The following is an 18753-nucleotide window of genomic DNA, read 5'->3' as shown; positions in this document are numbered from 1 at the left end:
TGGTTTTTCGAAAAGATAAACACTGATGATGGAACCTTAGCTAAACTCACCAAGAAACAAAGAGAGAGAACCCAAATATACAAAATCAGAAATGAAAGAGGAGAGGTAAAAACTGATACCACAGAAATACAAAAGATCGTTAACAACTACTATGAACCATTATATGGCAAAAAATTCGACGATCTAAGCGAAATGGACAAATTTCTAGAAACACATAGTCTCCCAAAACTGGATCAGGAAGAGATAGAAAACTTGACCAGACAAATAACAACAGAAGAAATTGAAGATGGAATCAAGACTCTCCCAGCAAACAAAGCCTACGCCTGGATGGCTTCACGGGGGAGTGTTACCAAACATTCAAAGAAGAACTAATACCCATTCTCCTCAAACTATTACAAAAAATTCAAGACGAAGGAAGACTTCCAAACTCGTTTAATGAGGCCAGCATAATTCTAATTCCAAAACCAGAAAAAGACACAACAAAAAAAGAAAACTACAGGCCAATATCCCTGATGAATATAGATGCCAAAATCCTGAACAAAATACTAGCAAATCAGATCCAGCAATACACGAAAAAAATTATCCACCATGACCAACTGGGATTCATCCCAGGGATGGAAGGCTGGTACAATATTCGCAAATCAATAAATGTGATACACCACATAAATAAAATGAAGAATAAAAACCACATGATCATATCAATAGATGCTGATAAAGCCTTCGACAAAATCCAGCATCCATTTCTGATAAAAACACTCAGCAGTGTGGGAATAGAGGGATCATATCTCAACATAATAAAGGCCATATATGAAAGACCTACAGCCAACATCATACTCAATGAGCAAAAACTAAAAGCATTTCCCTTCAGAACAGGAACAAGGCAAGGATGCCCACTTTCGCCACTCTTATTTAACATAGTACTGAAAGTCTTAGCGACAGCAATCAGCCATGAAGAAAAAATAAAAGGGATTCAAATTGGAAAGGAGGAAGTGAAACTGTCATTATTTGCAAATGACATGATACTATACATAGAAAACCCCAAAGACTCCATCAAAAGTTTACTAGACTTACTAAGTCCATTTGGCAAAGACACAGGATACAAAATTAACGTCAAGAAATTGATGGCATTCTTATACACCAATGATGAACTCACAGAAAGAGAAACTAAGAAAACAATCCCATTTACCAGTGCGGCAAAAAAATTAAGATACCTAGGAATAAACTTAATCAAAGAAATAGAGGACCTGTTCGCAGAAAACTACAGGACATTGAAAAAAGAAATAGAGGAAGATATAAAAAAGTGGAAGCACATACCTTGTTCATGGATTGGGAGAATTAACATCATTAAAATGTCCATATTACCCAAAGCAATCTATAGATTCAACGCAATCCCCATCAAAATACCAACGGCATACTTCACAGAATTAGAACAATTATTTCAAAAGTTCATATGGAACCAAAAAAGACCTCGAATAGCCACAGCAATCTTGAAAAGGAAGAACAAAGTTGGAGGGATCACATTACCAGATTTCAGGTTATACTACAAAGCCATTCTAAGCAAAACAGCCTGGTACTGGCACAAGAACAAGCATATAGACCAGTGGAACAGAACAGAGAACCCAGAAATGGACCCAAAGCAATATGCTCAATTAATATTTGACAAAGGTGGCAAGAGCATACAGTGGAGTAAGGACAGCCTCTTTAATAAATGGTGCTGGGAAAATTGGACAGCTACTTGCAGAAAAATGAAACTAGACCATCAACTTACACCCTACACGAGAATAAACTCAAAATGGATAAGAGACTTAAATGTGACTCATGAATCCATAAAACTCCTAGAAGAGACTGTAGGCAACAAAATTTCAGACATCATACGTTGCAGAATTTTCACTGACACATCACCTAAGGCAATAGAAACAAAGGAGAAAATGAACACATGGGACTACATCAAACTCAAAAGCTTCTGCACAGCGAAAGATACAATCATCAAAACGGAAAGGCTACCCACTGTATGGGAGAGTATAATTGCCAATGATATATCAGATAAGGGGTTAATTTCCAATACATATAGAAGGCTCATACAACTCCACAAAAGGAAGACAAAGAACCCAATTAAAAAATGGGCAGAGGAACTAAATAGACACCTCTCCAAACAGGACATACAAATGGCTAAGAAATATATGAAGAAATGCTCATCATCACTAATCATCAGAGAGATGCAAATTAAAACAACAATCAGGTATCACCTCACACCTGTCAGAATGTCTGTCATCAACAAATCATCAAACAACAAGTGTTGGTGAGGGTGTGGAGAAAAGGGGACTCTAGTGCACTGCTGGTGGGAATGCAGACTGGTGCAGTCACTATGGAAAACAATATGGTGTTACATCAAAAAAATAAAAATTGAACTTCCATTTGACCCAGTGATTCCACTTCTAGGAATACACCCTAAGAAGCCTGAAACACCAATCAGAAAGAATATATGTACCCCCATGTTTATAGCAGCACTATTTACAATAGGTAAGATCTGGAAACAGCCCAAGTGTCCATCAGTAGATGAATGGATCAAAAAGCTGTGGTACATATACAGAATGGAGTACTACGCAGCTTTAAGAAAGAAAGATCTCTTATCCTTTGAGACTACATGGAGGGACCTGGAAAATATCATCCTAAGTGAAACAAGCCAAACAGAGAAAGACAAGTTTCATATGATCTCACTTATTTGTGGAATATAATGAACATAACAGTCTGAGGAAGGGGGTAGTCCCAGAGACGTGGAAGTGGGGTACAGACTGACAATCCCCAGAAGAAGGGGTGGTGGGGGAGAGATAAACCACAGAACTTATATGCATGTATGCATGAACAGTGGACATGGACAACAAACTGGGTAAAGGGCAGGGAGGGAGGGGAAAGGGGGAATCATTGGGGGAAAAAGGAGAAACATCTGTAACAAAAATTAATAAACCAAAAAAAATAAAATAAATAAAATAAAATTTAAAACAAAACAAACCAATAATGGAGCCCTGGCCAATTTGCTCAGCAGTTAGAGCCTCAGCCCTCGGACTAATGAGTCATAGGTTCGATTCTGGTCAAGGTTGCAGTTTGTCCCCGGCCCTGGTCAGGTGGGGTTGTAGTGCCACCCGCACGACCAACCAGGGCCAGGGACAAACTGCAACCGAGGTACGTGCCCTTAGCGGGAACCAAACGCGGGTCTCTCTGTACGGAAGGCCGACGCTCCAACCGCTGAGCCAAACCGGCCAGGGCTATACAACAGCTTTTGAGGGATTTCAAATCCACCTCACATTAACAACATAAAGGCTTTTCTCCAAAACTGCAGCCATCCTCCTTTGTCTTCTTCCTTGCACCTACATACCCAACAGGCCTATTATGTTGAAATATTCCCCCTCAGAAATACATAACTATGTCATGTGTTGATGATGGCTATCAATCTCATTAAGCTAAAGTGTCTTTTTTATGGAGTAGCCAACATTTCAGCGTGAGAGAGGCACATAAATACCTGACAAACTATTGCATTAAGCAGTGAATGAAAAAAAAAAAAAAAAAAGCACTGGCAAAGCTTTATATTTTAGATTACATAAGCATGGTTGACCCTGATTGACGCAGGGGGGTTAAGGGCACTAACCTCCACACAATAAAAAATCCAAGTATAATTTTTGACTCCCAAAACTAAGAGCCTGTTGACAGGAAGCCTTACTGATAGCATAAACAGTCTATTAACATATATTTTGTATGTTGTATGTATTATATACTATATTTTTAAAATTTTTAAAAGAGGAGAAAATGTTAAATCTTAAGAGATAATACATTTATAGTATTTATGGGGGAAAAAAACAATTCACGTGTAAATGGACCCATATTAGTTCAAACCCATGTTGTTCAAGGGTCAACTGTATATACCTAAGGAAATATTTAAAAAGCCATTTAAGATGTGTGGACTTTACTGAATATATGTTAAGCTTCAACAACAACAAAAATTAGTCAAAGTTCGTGTGTACAGTACGATATTTCATGGATTTCCTCCTCTTCTCCAACTTCTCCCAGATGTGTCTCTGTGGATTTGTAACTCTAGTTGATCTCTCTCCAGTATACTATGATCCTCCTGCCCCCAAACTTCCTTCTCCCCCTGCAACTTCCTCCACATTCCAGCAGAGCATCAGGGAAGGGTCCTTTTATAGGACCTTCTTTATCAGGTAATAATAGATTGGGGAAGGAGTTAATCTCAGCAACCTAGGGGAAATACTGTTCTGACAATTTCCTTTTTTTTGAAAAGTTAAGGGTACCTCAGAAATCACAGAGATGAATGAGTTCAGAGCCAGAACTAGGACATGAGTCAGCTGATTCTTAGAGTTCAGTATAAATCTACATCTTGATTTATAGGCTCAAGATTCCAATCTAGTTTCTTACATCATGAAATTAAAAACTGCTCGCCCTGGCCAGTTTTGCTCAGTGGTTAGAGTGTTGACACAAGGATCAGAGTCCCAGGTTCAGTTCCCGCTAAGGGTATGTACCTTGGTTGCAGTCTGTCCCCCGCCTGGTTGGGGTTGTATGGATGGCAACCACTCAATGTGTCTCTCTCACATCAATGTTTCTCTCTCTCTCTCTTCCTCCCACTCTATCTGAAGATGAATGCAAAAATGTCCTTGGATGAACATAAAAAAAAAACCAAAAACCTGCTTAATTGTTAATTTGTAATCTTAGATGACAGAATTTTAGCCAATAAAGATCAGAGAGAAAAACTAGACTTAGTTTTGTTGTTTTTTTGAGGCATAAACATTTTCATAGCCCAAATTTGCAATGGAGGGAGAATAGTGAGGCTGGATACAGCCAACAAACCAAGATGAACTCATTTCCTAAAGAACATATGCACTGTAGTTTCAGGATTTATCATAGTCACACATTTTAATTTAATTTTTTAAATCCTCACCTGAGAATATCTCTCCATTTATCTTCAGATAAAGTGTGAGGGAGGGCGGGAGGGAAAGGGAAAGGGGGGGGGGGGAGAAACATCAATGTGAGAGAGACACATCAACTGGTTGCCTCCCACATGACCCCAACCAGGGCTGGGGACGAACCACAACCGAGGTACATGCTCTTGGCCACAATCGAACCCCCCTCTTTGGTCTGTGGGCTGACGTTCTAACCACTGAGACAAACTGGCCAGGACACAATCACACATTTTAAAGTGAAAATAACTGAACAAGAAGAACAGAACCACCAATTCAACTGATGGTGGAGACTGATAGAAAATTGAGTACCATCAGAAATATTTTAAATGTCAAAATTCCCTTTGATTAGGTGAGATCAATGATCTAAAGTGACTAGAAAAACTTGGCCTTATTTAGGTTTGGTGTGTAGGTTTTGGTCTACTTTTGTGGTCTGTGGTCTTGTAACAAGTCTTTGTGATGCTATATTGTCTACTTCAGTCTTTTAGCTCTACCTGAGTTTCCTCTGGATGCCTTCTGGTGCCACATGAAGGGTTAGAAGGCACTTCCTTAAGCCACATGGTATGAACTGGGTGCAGTAATAACAGATTTATGGATGGAGAGAACCCTGGACAGTTCTCTGGCCATCCATCCCCCACCTCCACCCCGGCCCCCAGCTTCCACTCTATCTCCACTGGGACTGCTGCTGGGGGCTGAACAGGCCCCACGACAGGGACGGATAAATGTCTAAATCCCTGTTAGGCTTCCCTCTTCCTGGTCCTTTGGCCACAGAGACCAGATTTTTCTCCTTGTATATGAATGTTGGTGATTCTAATTCAGAGGCCCCTCCAGTCTGGTATACATGGGACATGAAAACACAAGGAATCCACCACAGTGTCATTCTTTATGTCTTGAAGTCCAAGCCTTTATTCCACCTTTCGGAATCTTGTTATGACTGTTAAATTGTTTCCAATGTATTTAGCTGTATTTAGAGGGAAGGAGCAGAGGAAAAGTAAACCTAAGCCATCTTTTTTTTTTTTAAATCCTCACCTGAGGATATTTTTCCATAGATTTTTTTCCCCCAGATAGAGTGGGAGGGAGGAACAGAGGGAGAATGGAAAGGGGAGAGGGAGAGGGAGAGAGGGAGGGGAGAGAGAAAGAGAGAGAGGAGAGATCAGTCGGTTGCCTCCTGCAGGACCCAGACCAGTGCCAGGGATGGAACTGCAACTGAGGTATAGGCCTTTGACTGGAACTGAACCCACAACTCTTTGGTCCACGGGCCAATGCTCTAACCGCTGAGCAAAACTTGCCAGGATAAGCCTAAGCCATCTTGTCACACTAAACCTAAAAAAGTAAATGCTTGCTAAGATAATTTAAATTGACCCAGAGGCTCCTAACATAATAGACAACATGTCCAAATACAATAGAGAACCACTCATTTTACCAAAAGAACAAACCAAAAAACAACGGTGAATAAGAAAAGATAAGTAACTGAAGCCAAAACCAAGATGAATCCTATTTGGAACTAACAAAAACTTTAAAGCTACCACATCATATTTTTCAATAAATACTTAGGAATTCACTTGAGAAAAATGAAACATACAAAAACCTCAACAAAGGAACAGAGGTTATAAAGAAAAAAACAAATGGAAATTATAGAATTGAATATTAAAGAACTGAAAATTAAATTCTATATGAATAAAATGTCCCAAATTTGACAAACTAGATACAAACTTACAGAGCAAATCCCAGATAGAATAAACCAAAAGATGTCAAGACATATCACAAACTTCCGAAAACTAAAAACAAACAAACTTAAAGGCAGCCTCAGAGAAATGACACTATACACATTACCTATGGCAAAACATTAGTTCCAATGATAGTGGATTTCTCTTATGAACTCAGGCAGGCCTGCAGAAGTGGCCCATTTCTCACGTGCTGAAATACAAAAACTGTTGATTGTGAACTCTATATATAGCAAAATTATCCTTCAGGAAAGGAGGAAAAATAAATTATCAGATGAAACAAAACTAAACTCTGTCACTCCCATTCTTACCCCTAAAAAATGGCTAAAGGAAGTTCCCTCCAAAGAAAAGAATTTCATAAAGGAAACAAGAATAAAGAAAGGGATAAAGAATAAGGGTAAACATAATAGACTATCCTTCTTCCTCATGTGTTTCTTAAATCATATTTGATGGTTGAAACAGTTACAATGACATCTGTGTGTTCAATGTATGGAGAGGAAATACTTCAGAAAATTGTATTTTAAAATGTGGGGAGCAGGGCAATGGAATCTTAATTAAAGCAAGATATTAATATTGCAGTCAAAGTGGTAAAACACTGATATCAGTACACTGTGATAAGTTACATACACTTACTGTGATGTGTAAGCAACCTCCAAGAAAAATACACAGAAGCAATATACTCAAAGACAATATAAATATCAACATAAACTCAAAGCAAGTAGAAGGAAGAAAATAATAAAAACAGGAGCAGAAATCAATAAAATTGAAAACAGGAAAATAACAGAAAAATGAAAACAAAAAGCTGGTGGGAAAAAAAGCAAAAACTGACCAGCCTTTAGGGCAAGACTGATACACAAAAAAGAGAAAAGACAAACATCAACAACACCAGGAATGAAGCAGGGGGTAAGCAGCACAGCATTTAAAAGAGCAATAAGAAAATACCATGAAAAACTTTGTGATCAATAAATTCAACAACTTTCAAAAACAATGGACCAATTCATCACAACTCCCAAATACCAAAGCTTAACCAAGAGGAAACAGATGGACAGCATACACCTATAGCCACTAAAAACACTGAATCTGTCCATCCAGAGATCTCCCAAAAGATAAATCTTCATGCACAAATGGCTTTACCTAAATAAATTTATCACACATTTAAATGAGAATTAGCACCAATTTTACATACCTATTCCAGAAAATACAATATGGAATACTTCCCAACTACTTTATGAGGCTAGTGTTATCCTGATACCAGAGCCAGAAAAAAAAAAATGACAAAGTGCCCAGCCATTGTGGCTCAGTGGTTGAGCGTCGACCCACGCACCAGAGGTCACCGGTTCGATTCCCAATCAGGGCACATGCCCAGGTTGTGGGCCAAATCCCCTGTGCAGGGCATGCAGGAAGCAGCCAACTGATGTTCTCTCTCATCGATGATTCTATCTCTCTTTCCCTCTCCCTTCCTCTCTCTCTAAAAATCAGTAAATTTTTATTTTTTTATCCTCACCCGAGGACATTTTTCCTTTTTTTGTACAGATAGAGCGGGAGGGAGAGAGAGGAAGGGACACATCAAGTGGCTGCCACCCGCACGACCAACCAGGGCCGGGGACAAACTGCAACCGAGGTACGTGCCCTTAGCGGGAACCGAACCCGGGTCTCTCTGTACCGCAGGCCGATGCTCCAACCGCTGAGCCAAACCGGCCAGGGCGAATATTTGTTTTCTTAAGTAGTGTAAACTAGATTACTTTTACTATTAAACATGACTTTTATAAACACATAATTCAGTAATTTTATTCACTATCATTCCTTTTTTTCACTCTCAGTTTTTAATAACTTATTCCCTAAGTTTATAAAAATAAAATTATCCAATAGCACTAATTTCAAAATGAAACTAGATGTTCAAACAAATGTGAGACATTTATGAAGAGAAAATAAAAGACTCCAATTTGGCAGGTTCCAAACCAATAAAAAACTAAAACAAAACAAAACAAAAATCCTAGTGTGCCTAAGTACCCAATGTTTTACTTAAATATAAATTTTAGCATTACTATAAATTTTGATTACTTGTTTTTTTTTTTTTTTTTTGTTTTGTTTTTATCCTCACCCGAGGACATTTTTCCATTTTTTTTTTGTTCAGATAGAACGGGAGGGAGAGAGAGGAAGGGGGAGAGAGAGAAACATCGACGTGAAAGGACACATCGAGTGGCTGCCACCCGCACGACCAACCAGGGCCGGGGACAAACTGCAACCGAGGTACATGCCCTTAGCGGGAACCGAACCCGGGTCCCTCTGTACCGCAGGCCGACGCTCTAACCGCTGAGCCAAACCGGCCAGGGCTGATTACTTGTTTTTAAATTAGTTTCTTCACGTATTTCATAATTACATCAACATTAAAAAATGGCATTCATATTTTTCTCTCTAGTACAACTATTTTCGATCTTTTCCATTTCATGGTACACATAAACTAATTACTAAAATTCTGCCGCACAGCACAGCGGGTGTGGCTCAGTAGATTGAGTATCATCCCACACGATGAGAGGTAGCCAGTTTGATTCCTGGTCAGGGCACACCCAGGTTGCGGGACTTGATTCCCCAATGTTGGAGCATGTAGGAGGGAGCCAAATGATGTTTCTATCTCTATCCCCCTCGCCCATTCTATCTAATTTTTTTTTTTAAATCGATAAAAATATACTCACATTCTACAGAACACCAAAAACATATTTTTTGCCAATCTGACAAAAAAAAAATAATAGGTATAATTTTGATTCATTCACACCAGATGGCTATTTTTGTGTTGGCTGTTGTCATTTTTTAATTTGACAATCTTAAGGGAAAAGAGGTCAATGCCCCTGACTAAATTGTCAGGTATTGCATGTTTTAAAAATTCTTTCAGCCCACTGGTTGAAATCGCTGCTCTAGTAACTAGGCACAAATTTAAATTTATCTCATCTGTCCTGGTTGGCATCAAAGCTCTAGATTACCATTTTTGGCATTAACCACTGGCTATAAAAAGAAGGTACCAGCTAACTCAGAGGCTAGAGAGGAGCAGGGTTACTTCATGATCTCATTGTGGGGTGAATCAATTACAAACCTAAAGTTAAGAAAAGAAGCAGTTACCTCTTCAGACATCAGAAAAAATGTGAAGTACAAAAACTTCTCCAAAAGGATATACATTGATCCTGCCTGTTGGTATGGCTGCCAAGTATGCTGACACGTGAGAAAGAAAATTTCAAAACTTAAGCCTCCAAAATACAATTAGCTAATGCCAGAGTAGGTATTCTGGTAGTTTATTTTTTAAAAAATGAAACTTTTAATGGAAAGTTTTACTACACACAGGCTAGGGGCTAGGCCTGGACACTGCTTGTCCTCAAGGAGCTCTCAAAACTAAATGAGACACAGACAAACCAAGTACTAGAGGCTCCAGGTGCACTGACACCACCAAATCCAGCTCCAAGTGTAACTATGATTTAACATTTCAATGAAGTGGTAAAGGCTATGTATTCTGCATTTTCTCAAGGCCACAGCCAACTCTCTGTTTTCTTAAGAGTATATAAATTGCTGTTTTTTACTTCATATCTAACCTTTTTTACAGCTTAGAACAGCCTGTTCCAGAGGAGAAGGGCTGCTTGGCACCAGCGGGTCAGGTGTCCCCTGTAAATCTTTAAATTCCGGTTTGAAGATAGCTAGAACCAAAACGGACCGGAGAGGCAGCATGTTTGAATTCCCCTTCAGCTCCCCTTCCCTTTACTCCCTGGAGGGATGGCATGTCCACAGCCCCTCCCCCTTATCTCTGTTCTGTTTTCCCTCTCCATCCTTATAAAAACCTCTGCCTGTGCTGAGATATTAAGATGGGTTTTTGAGGACTGAGAAAAGTCCCCTATCTTCTTGAGATGCCAGAACTTGAATAAATCTCCTTCCTTTTTCACCAGCACCTGTCTCATGAGTTTTGCTTTCGTTGTGGCAGGCAGCCAAACCTGGGTTCAGTTACAAAAATAGTGGTTGCATGTGAAAGGCAAGTGAGAATCAGACAGGTGTGTATTACTATCAAAAAGTACAATTAGAGATGTGAAAAATAATGGTACTCAAAGAAAATAATGGTCATTTAGTAGGTCTGGAATTTAGGGAGCCCTGGGAGGAATTAGAGAAGAAGATGAAGAGGGAAGCAGAGGCTGAGCCATACCCCATGCCAGCCCCTGGGAGTTATGTGCTATTTTCCCCATTTTTTTCTAGTAACTTGACCCAGGTCACATCAGCTGGTAAATGGCAGGGTCAAGATGAGAGCTCAGGTCTGTTTTTCTACAAAGTTCAAGCTCAAGCTGCCTCTCAACAATCTTCTATTCTTTTTTGGGGGGTGGGGGGGAGTGTCATTCAACAAGATTGGCTGCTTGAAGGTAGAGAAATCCCATAGTCAATTAGTACAATGACTAACCCTTAAACTGGTCATTAAAACAGCAGTTCTCAACATAGGGTCCTTGGATCCCTCCACTGAATCACTTGGATACTCAGTAAAATGGAGAGTATGGGCCTCCTTCTAAACCTCTTAAATCACATTCTCTGGGACTGAACCTGGGAGCTTGCACACATGCTCTGGAGGGCAGTGATGTAAATGCCTTTTCAACTGAAACCAGGTGGAGGCCAGATATGAAGGGAAGTATGAAGGCAAAGGCTTAATTCAACTTTGGACATACAGGACTTGAGATGGACAGTGGAATATGCAAATGAAAATGCTAATACAGGCAGTCCCAGGGCAGTATGTGAACTTGAAGAAAAAGATCACAACTAGAGATACCCACAGAGATGAAAACTGAAGGTCTAAGCTTTAACAAGTTACTAAGGAATAAATGGTAGAGCTGAAGTCTATAGTTTAATTTAGTACAGGGCAGAATCTCCCTTAGGCAGCAGTGGAGCTAATGACAGTAGAGGCAACTGAGGAAGAGAAACAGGAAAGCAGAGCAGATGTCATGAAGCCAAGAGGGAAGAGGGTTCAACAGTGTCAAAGGTTATCATACAGAGGATGGGGGAAGGGTAGGCAAAGACTTTAAAATGAGCCACTAGATTTGGTCGATTGGAAGCCACTGGTAAGTCCTGAGACAGGTTTCTGAGGGTCAGAGCAAAAGCCAAACTATATCGTGGTTCTCAACCTTCCTAATGCTGTGACCCTTTAATACAGTTCCTTATGTTGTGGTGACCCACAACCATAAAATTATTTTCATTGCTACTTTATAACTGTAATTTTGCTACTATTATGAATTGCCATCAGAAATATGTGTTTTCTGGTGGTCTTAGGTGACCCCTGTGAAAGGGTCATTTGACCCCCAAAGGGGTCGCGACCCACAGGTTGAGAACCACTGCCTTAGAGGATCAGGACACTGGGAGAAGGGTTTGCCTTGAAAAAGCTCTTTCTAAATACTGAAGTAAAGAAACATGTGGGCGAAGAGACACAAATTGAGATCAAGAGAAGGGAGAGGTAACAGGAGGAGACCATCCTGGAGGGTCTATCTTCAGTAAGTTAAGACTCAAAAGTTATGTTCTGGGGAAAAGGGGTGAGGAGAGAGGGACAAGCCTGTACAATCAACTGCTTCAGCCACATGGTAAAAACTGCAGCCTAGATTCTCAAACAGAAAAACATTTTCTGTTAAATCTTTTACTGTAGAACACTTCAAACTTACAGAAAAATTATATTCTGTCAGATTTGTTTTAGTATATTCTCCTTTTCTCCTCCTTTCTCTATATATTCTATTTATTTATTTACTGGCCATTTGAAAGTAGGCTATAGCTATCAGTATTTCCCAGTAAATACTTCAGCATGTATCCTCTAAGAATGATATTCAACACAATCACAATTCTGTTAGCACATACATGGAATCTCACATTGATGCAGTATTAAAATATAGTCCATATATGAGTTTCTTCAGTTGTTCACCCAAAAGTGTCCAATTTTTCTGCAGTCCACAATTTAATCAAGGGTCATGTATTACAATTGGCTGTAATGTTTCTTTAGTCTCCTATGTTTTTATTTATTTATAAATATGTTTTTATTGATTTCAGAGAGAGGAAGAGAAGGGGGGGAGAGAGAGAAACACCGATGAGAAACATCAATCAGCTGCCTCCTGCACAACCCCTATCAAAACCCAGGGAATCAAACCCTCAACCTTCTAGTGCAGCTGTTCTCAACCTGTGGGTCACGACCCCTCTGGGGTCAAACCAACCTTTCACAGGGGTCGCCTAAGACATAACAGTAGCAAAATTTATAGTTATGAAGTAGCAACAAAAATAATTGTATGGTTGGGGATCACCACAACATGAGGAACTGTATTAAAGGGTCACAGCATTAGGAAGGTTAAGAACCACTGCCCTAGTGCATGGGGCAATGCTTAACTAACTGAGCCACATCAGCAGAGCTCTTTAGCCTCCTTTAAATCAGAAGTCTCCTCAAGTTTTTTTTCTTTGTCTTTCATGACATATTTTTTAAGAATGAAAATCTAGTATTTTACAGAATATCACACAATCTTGATTTGCTTTACTGCGTTTTCATGATTAGATTCACATTAAACATTTTTTGGGCAAAATCAATATATAGAGGACACTGTTTTGGGGCAAGAATAATATAGAGGACACTGTGTATCCCATCATCAGGCAGATGTCGATTTATCTAACATTATTGGTGATGCTAAATTGGATCATTCAGTAAATGTCATGAAAACGTCTTTCCCTTTGTAATTCATAACTCACAGAGAGAACATTGAGACAGTATGCATCTACCCAACAACCTTTCACCAATGATTTTAGCATTCATTGATGATTCTTGCCTGAATCAATTATTACACTGGTGGCTGTAAAAGTGATTTTCTAATTCAATCATTCCTTGTATACTTATATATAACATTTTTTGATAACGGCATTTTCATTTCCTTCCACTCTTTTCATTTTTGAGTGTCACTATGGACTCGTGGACTATTCTCCCACTATAACTGATTACTATTATTCTTTCTGATGCTCAAAATGTTCCAAATGTGGCCAATTGGAGTCTGTTCAAGCCAGCTCTTGTGTCCTTACATGTTCCCATGAGACCTTGAGCACATCTCAGCTTTCTGGCACAATAAAATGTTCCAGGATCACCTGTAGTTTTCCTGTCTGAGCTCAAGATGGTTTCCTGAAATAGCTTAAAAGAAGTACAACCAATTCTATACAAATATTTCAGTACTACAGGAGAAAATACCTAATTCATTTTATGAGGCCAATATTATTCTGGCACCATAAATAGACAAAAAAAGTATTTAAGAAAAAAACTAAAACAAACAAACAAACAAACAAAACCTAAAACCAATATCCCTTAAGAAAGGCACAAGAATGCTTAACAATGCTGTACCAAATTGAGTCCAGCACTAAATAACAAAGGAGTAACAAAATGACCATATTAGGATAATACCAAGAATGCAAGGTTGATTTAACATTTAAAGAAATGTACTGAACTATACATACTAAAAAATATATTAACCATACTAAAAAAAAAGAAAGAAAAACTATAAGATACTATCTCAACAGATAAGGAAAAAAAATTTGAAAAATTCGTGATGAAAACTATCAATGAGCTAAGAATAGAAAGGAATTTCTTCAACCTCATTATGACCATTTGAAAAAACCTACAATATACTTAATGATAAAAGACAAAGCTTTCCCCTGAAAACTGAGAATAAGGTAAGGATGACCACTGCTGCCACTTTTATGCAACACTGTTCTGGAAGTCTTAGCCACTGAGGGAAGAAAAAGCAGCAAAAGGCATACAGATTGGAAAGGAAGATATAAAACTGTTTTTATTCAAACACATGATTATGTCTGTAGAAAATCCTAATGAACCTACCCAAAAAGGGCATTTTTAGAATCAACAAATAAATTAAGGATGCAGGATACTATGTCAACATACAAACATCAATTACATTTCTATGCACTAACAATGAACAAAGAAAAAAAAATACAATTCCATTTATAATAGCACTCAAAAACATAAATTTAACAAAGTGAAGAAAATATGTGCAATACTTCTATTCCCAAAAACTGAATGTGTTGATGTTAATTTCTCCAAACTAGTCCATACATTTAAAGATTCAAAATCCCAGTAGTCTTTTTTAAGTTGATAATTTAAGTCTGAAATTTATATGGAAATGCAAATAAACTAAAATAACTAATGCAATTAAAAAAATTTCTTTTTCTTTATTGATTTTGAGAGAGAGAGGAAGTGAGAGGGAGAGATATGTAGAAAAAGCGATGAGAGAGAACATCAATTGGCCACCTCCTGCATGCCCCACACTGGGGATTTGGCCCACAACCTGGGCATGTGCCCTAACTGGGAATTGAACCAGTGGCCTCTTGGTGCATGGGTCGACGCTCCACCACTGAGGACACGGGCCGGGCACTAATGCAATTTTTAAAAAGAACAAAGTTGAAGAGTTCACACTACCTCTTAAAGATGTATATATAAATCAGTGGCATAGGATTGAGAATCCAAAAACAGAAATACACATACTATTATGATTAACTGATTTTCACTAAGATAAAGAACAATTCAGGGGAAAAAAAGCCTTTTCATAAATGGTGCTAGAACAGCTAAATACCCATATGCAAGTAATAAGTATTTACTCCTACCTCATTCCATATACAAAGATAAGCTCAAATGAATTACAGATCTAAATATAACAGCTAAAACGACAACACATTTGGAAAAAATGCAATATATATCTGATAAAGGAATCACATGAACAGCATTAAAAAAAAAACTTACAAAAGTTAGTAAGCTTATTAAAAATTAGGCTAAAGATTTAACTAAAAATGTTACAAAGGGAGATCTATAAGTAGCTTAGAACCACATGAAAAGGTGCCCATATCATTAGCCATTAGGCAAAAGCAAATGAAAACCATAATGATACACTAGTATACAACCACAAAAATGCAAGAATGTACAGTAAGAACAATTAAAATGCTCACATACTGCTGGTGATGGTTTGGTAGTTTTTTACAAAGGTAATCTTAAGACCTGGCCAGTTTGGCTCAGCGATTAGAGAGTCGGCCCTCAGACCAGAGAGTCCTGGGTTCAGTTCCCGCTAAGGGCACATACCTCAGTTGCAGTTTGTCCCCAGCCCCAGTTGGGGTCATGTAGATGGCAACCACTGGATGTGTCTCTCTCACATCTATGTTTCTCTCTCTCTCTCTTCCTCCGTCTCTCCCTCCCACTCTATCTGAAGATAAATGCAAAAATGTCCTCAGGTGAGCATAAAAAAAAAACCCTCACTAGTCCCACTCCTGGGTATGTATTTACTTACAGGAAAAGAAAGACTTTTTTGCCCTGGACCGCATTGCTCAGTAGTTAAAGCGTTGGCCTGAATACTAAAGGGTCACAGGTTCAATTCCCTGTCAAGGGCACAAACCGGGATGCATGCAGAAAACAACCAATCAATGTGTTTCTGACACTTCCGGTCAAGATGGCAGGTAGGTAAACGTGGTATCGCATATTCCCACAACCACATCAAAGTTACAACTAAACTACAGAACAACCATTATTCAAAACCGCCTGAAATCGAGCTGAATGGAAGTCCTACAACTATGGAATTAAAGCAGCAGCCACATGAGACTGGTAAGAGGGGCGGAGGCGGACGGGCTGGTCCCACACCCACATGTGGCGGATAAAAATCAGGAGGACACCTCGGCTGGGAATGTCCTCCCTGAGGACTGAGGGGTCCCCGCCCCACAATAGGCGCCCCACTCAGGGTTCCAGTGCCAGGAAGAGAATCCCCATCGCTTCTGACTGGAAAAAACAGTGGGAACTGAGGCTCAGGGAGGCTGAGGCGGCTGGAGCACCAGGCAGCTCCTCTTAAAGGGTCCACGCACAGACTTATCGGACTCGCTCTCTCTAAGCTTGGAGGGGAGGCAGCTCGAGGGTTGCCAGAGACATACAGGGAAGAACTGAGCTGTTTGGCATTGGAGCGAGGACTGGAGAGGGGGCTTTCTCCGGGACAAACGTGCTGTCAGAGGCCTTTGTTCCTTTGGTGAGCCCTTCCCTGGGGCGGCAGACAGACGCCATATCTGGGACTCCAGCAACTTGGCTCACACCGGTAGCTCCACCCTGGTGACTGCCTGAGGCCCCGCCCCACCCAACTTTCAGGCCCACCCAAGCGGTGCCAGTTGCTTAACCATAGGATTGGCCTGTCTTGGATCCTGCTTCAGGTTTTCCTAAATTCTTTCAAACAAGCAGCATCTGGTCTCGGATAGCCCCATACCTCTCGTTAAGTAATACACAGAAACAAACACAGGGAGGCAGACAAAATGAGAAGACAAAGAAACAGGTCCCAAATGAAAGAACAGAACAAAACCCCTGAAAAAGAACTAAGCGAAATGGAGATAAGCAACCTAACAGATGCTGAGTTTAAAATACTGCTTATAAGGATGCTCAATGAACTTAGTGAGGAGGGCCTCAAGAGCATTAAGAAGGACCAGTCAGAAATGATGGATGTGCACAGTCAGAAACGAAGGAGGCATTAACTGAAATAAAGAATAATTTACACAGACTCAATAGTAGAGTAGGTAAAGCCAAGAAGCAAACCATCGATTTGGAATACAAGGAAGCAAAAAACACCCAATCAGAACAGCAAAAAGAAAAAAGAAGCCAAAAAACTGAGGAGAGTGTAAGGAGCCTCTGGGACAACTTCAAGCATGCTGACTTTCACATCTTGGGGTTGCCAGAAGGAGGAGAGAGAGAACAAGAAATCAAAAACCTGTTTGAAACAATAATGGCAGAAAACTTTCCTAACTTGGTGAAGGAAACAGACATACAAGTCCACGAAGCACAGAGAGTCCCAAACAAGATGAATCCCAAGAGGCCCACACCAAGACACATCATCATCAAATGCAAAAGGTTCAAGACAAAGAGAGAATCTTAAAAGCAGCAAGAGAAAAGCAGTTAGTTACCCACAAGGGAGTTCCCATTGGACTGTCAGCTGATTTCTCAAAAGAAACTTTGCAGGCCAGAAGGGAGTGGCAAGAAATATTCAGAGTGATGAAAAGCAAGAACCTACAGCCAAGATTACTCTATACTGCAAAGCTGTCATTTAGAATCGATGGCCATATAAAGACTTTCACAGACAAGAAAAAGTTAAAGGAGTTCATCACCACCAAACTGTTATTATATGAAATGTTGAAGGGTCTTTTTGAAGAAAAAGATAAAATATATGAACAAACAAAATGGCAATGAATACATATCTATCGGCAATGGAATCTACAAACAAAATGAACAGGCAGAACAGAAACATTCTCATAGATACAGAGAACATTTTGTTGATTGCCAGATGGGAGGGGGCTTGGGGGAATGGGTGAAAAAGGTGAAGGGATTAAGAAGAACAAATTGTTTGCTAGACTGACAAACCTCAAAGAGAAGGGGATGAGGTGGTGGGAAGAAATAAACCAAAGAACTTATATGCAGAACCAATGGACACAGACAACGGTGTGGGAAAAGGCAGGAGGGGGGTGGGTGTGGGGAGGAGGGGATCAATGGGAGAAAAATGAGGAACAGCTGTAATACATTCAACAATAAAGATAGAAAAAGAAGAAAAAAAAAATGTGTCTCTCACACTGATGTTCCGCCCCCCTCCCCCTGACTTCCACCTAATTCCTTCCACTCTCTCTCTAAAAAAAAAAAAAAGGAAAAATTATCCTCCCTCAGGTGAGGAGTAACCAAAAAAAAAAAAAATGTCCAGCTGGTGCGGCTCAGTGGATTGAGCATTGGCCCATGGACTGGAGAGGTCCTGGTTTGATTTCAGGTCAGGGTATATGCCCAGGTTGCAGGAGGCAGCTGACTGATGTTTGTCTTTCTTTCTTCTTTCTTTCTCTCTTTCTCTCTTTCTCTCTTTCTTTCTTTCTTTCTTTCTTTCTTTCTTTCTCTCTCTCTCTCTCTTTCTCTCTCTCTCTCTCCAAAAAAACCCAATAAAAGCGTATTTTTTAAAAGAAAACATTTAATGTTCATTAAAGGTTTAATCATAACAGACCATAACTTGAAACAACCCAAATGTCCATCAACAGGT

General features: G+C 39.6%; 1 protein-coding gene across 2 annotated transcripts in view; it reads right to left on the bottom strand.

Moving 5' to 3' along the window:
* TMEM131 (transmembrane protein 131) overlaps window positions 1-18753 on the bottom strand; it is a 266720-nt gene that overhangs the window by 211303 nt on the left and 36664 nt on the right. Inside the window, exon 1 of one of the 2 annotated variants that reach the window (XM_036262185.1) lies at window positions 6798-6898. The exons of the other annotated variant lie outside the window; for it this stretch is intronic. The gene's annotated coding sequence lies outside the window, so the exon portion shown is untranslated. Of the gene's footprint in view, window positions 1-6797; window positions 6899-18753 lie in introns of those variants that run through there. 2 annotated transcript variants of the gene reach the window in all.

The sequence above is a fragment of the Molossus molossus genome, unplaced genomic scaffold (genome assembly GCF_014108415.1).
Source record: "Molossus molossus isolate mMolMol1 unplaced genomic scaffold, mMolMol1.p scaffold_m16_p_15, whole genome shotgun sequence".
NCBI classification, from domain to species: Eukaryota; Metazoa; Chordata; class Mammalia; order Chiroptera; family Molossidae; genus Molossus; species Molossus molossus.
Note: the sequence above shows the minus strand (reverse complement) of the source record. Positions and strands in the feature narration are given on the sequence as shown.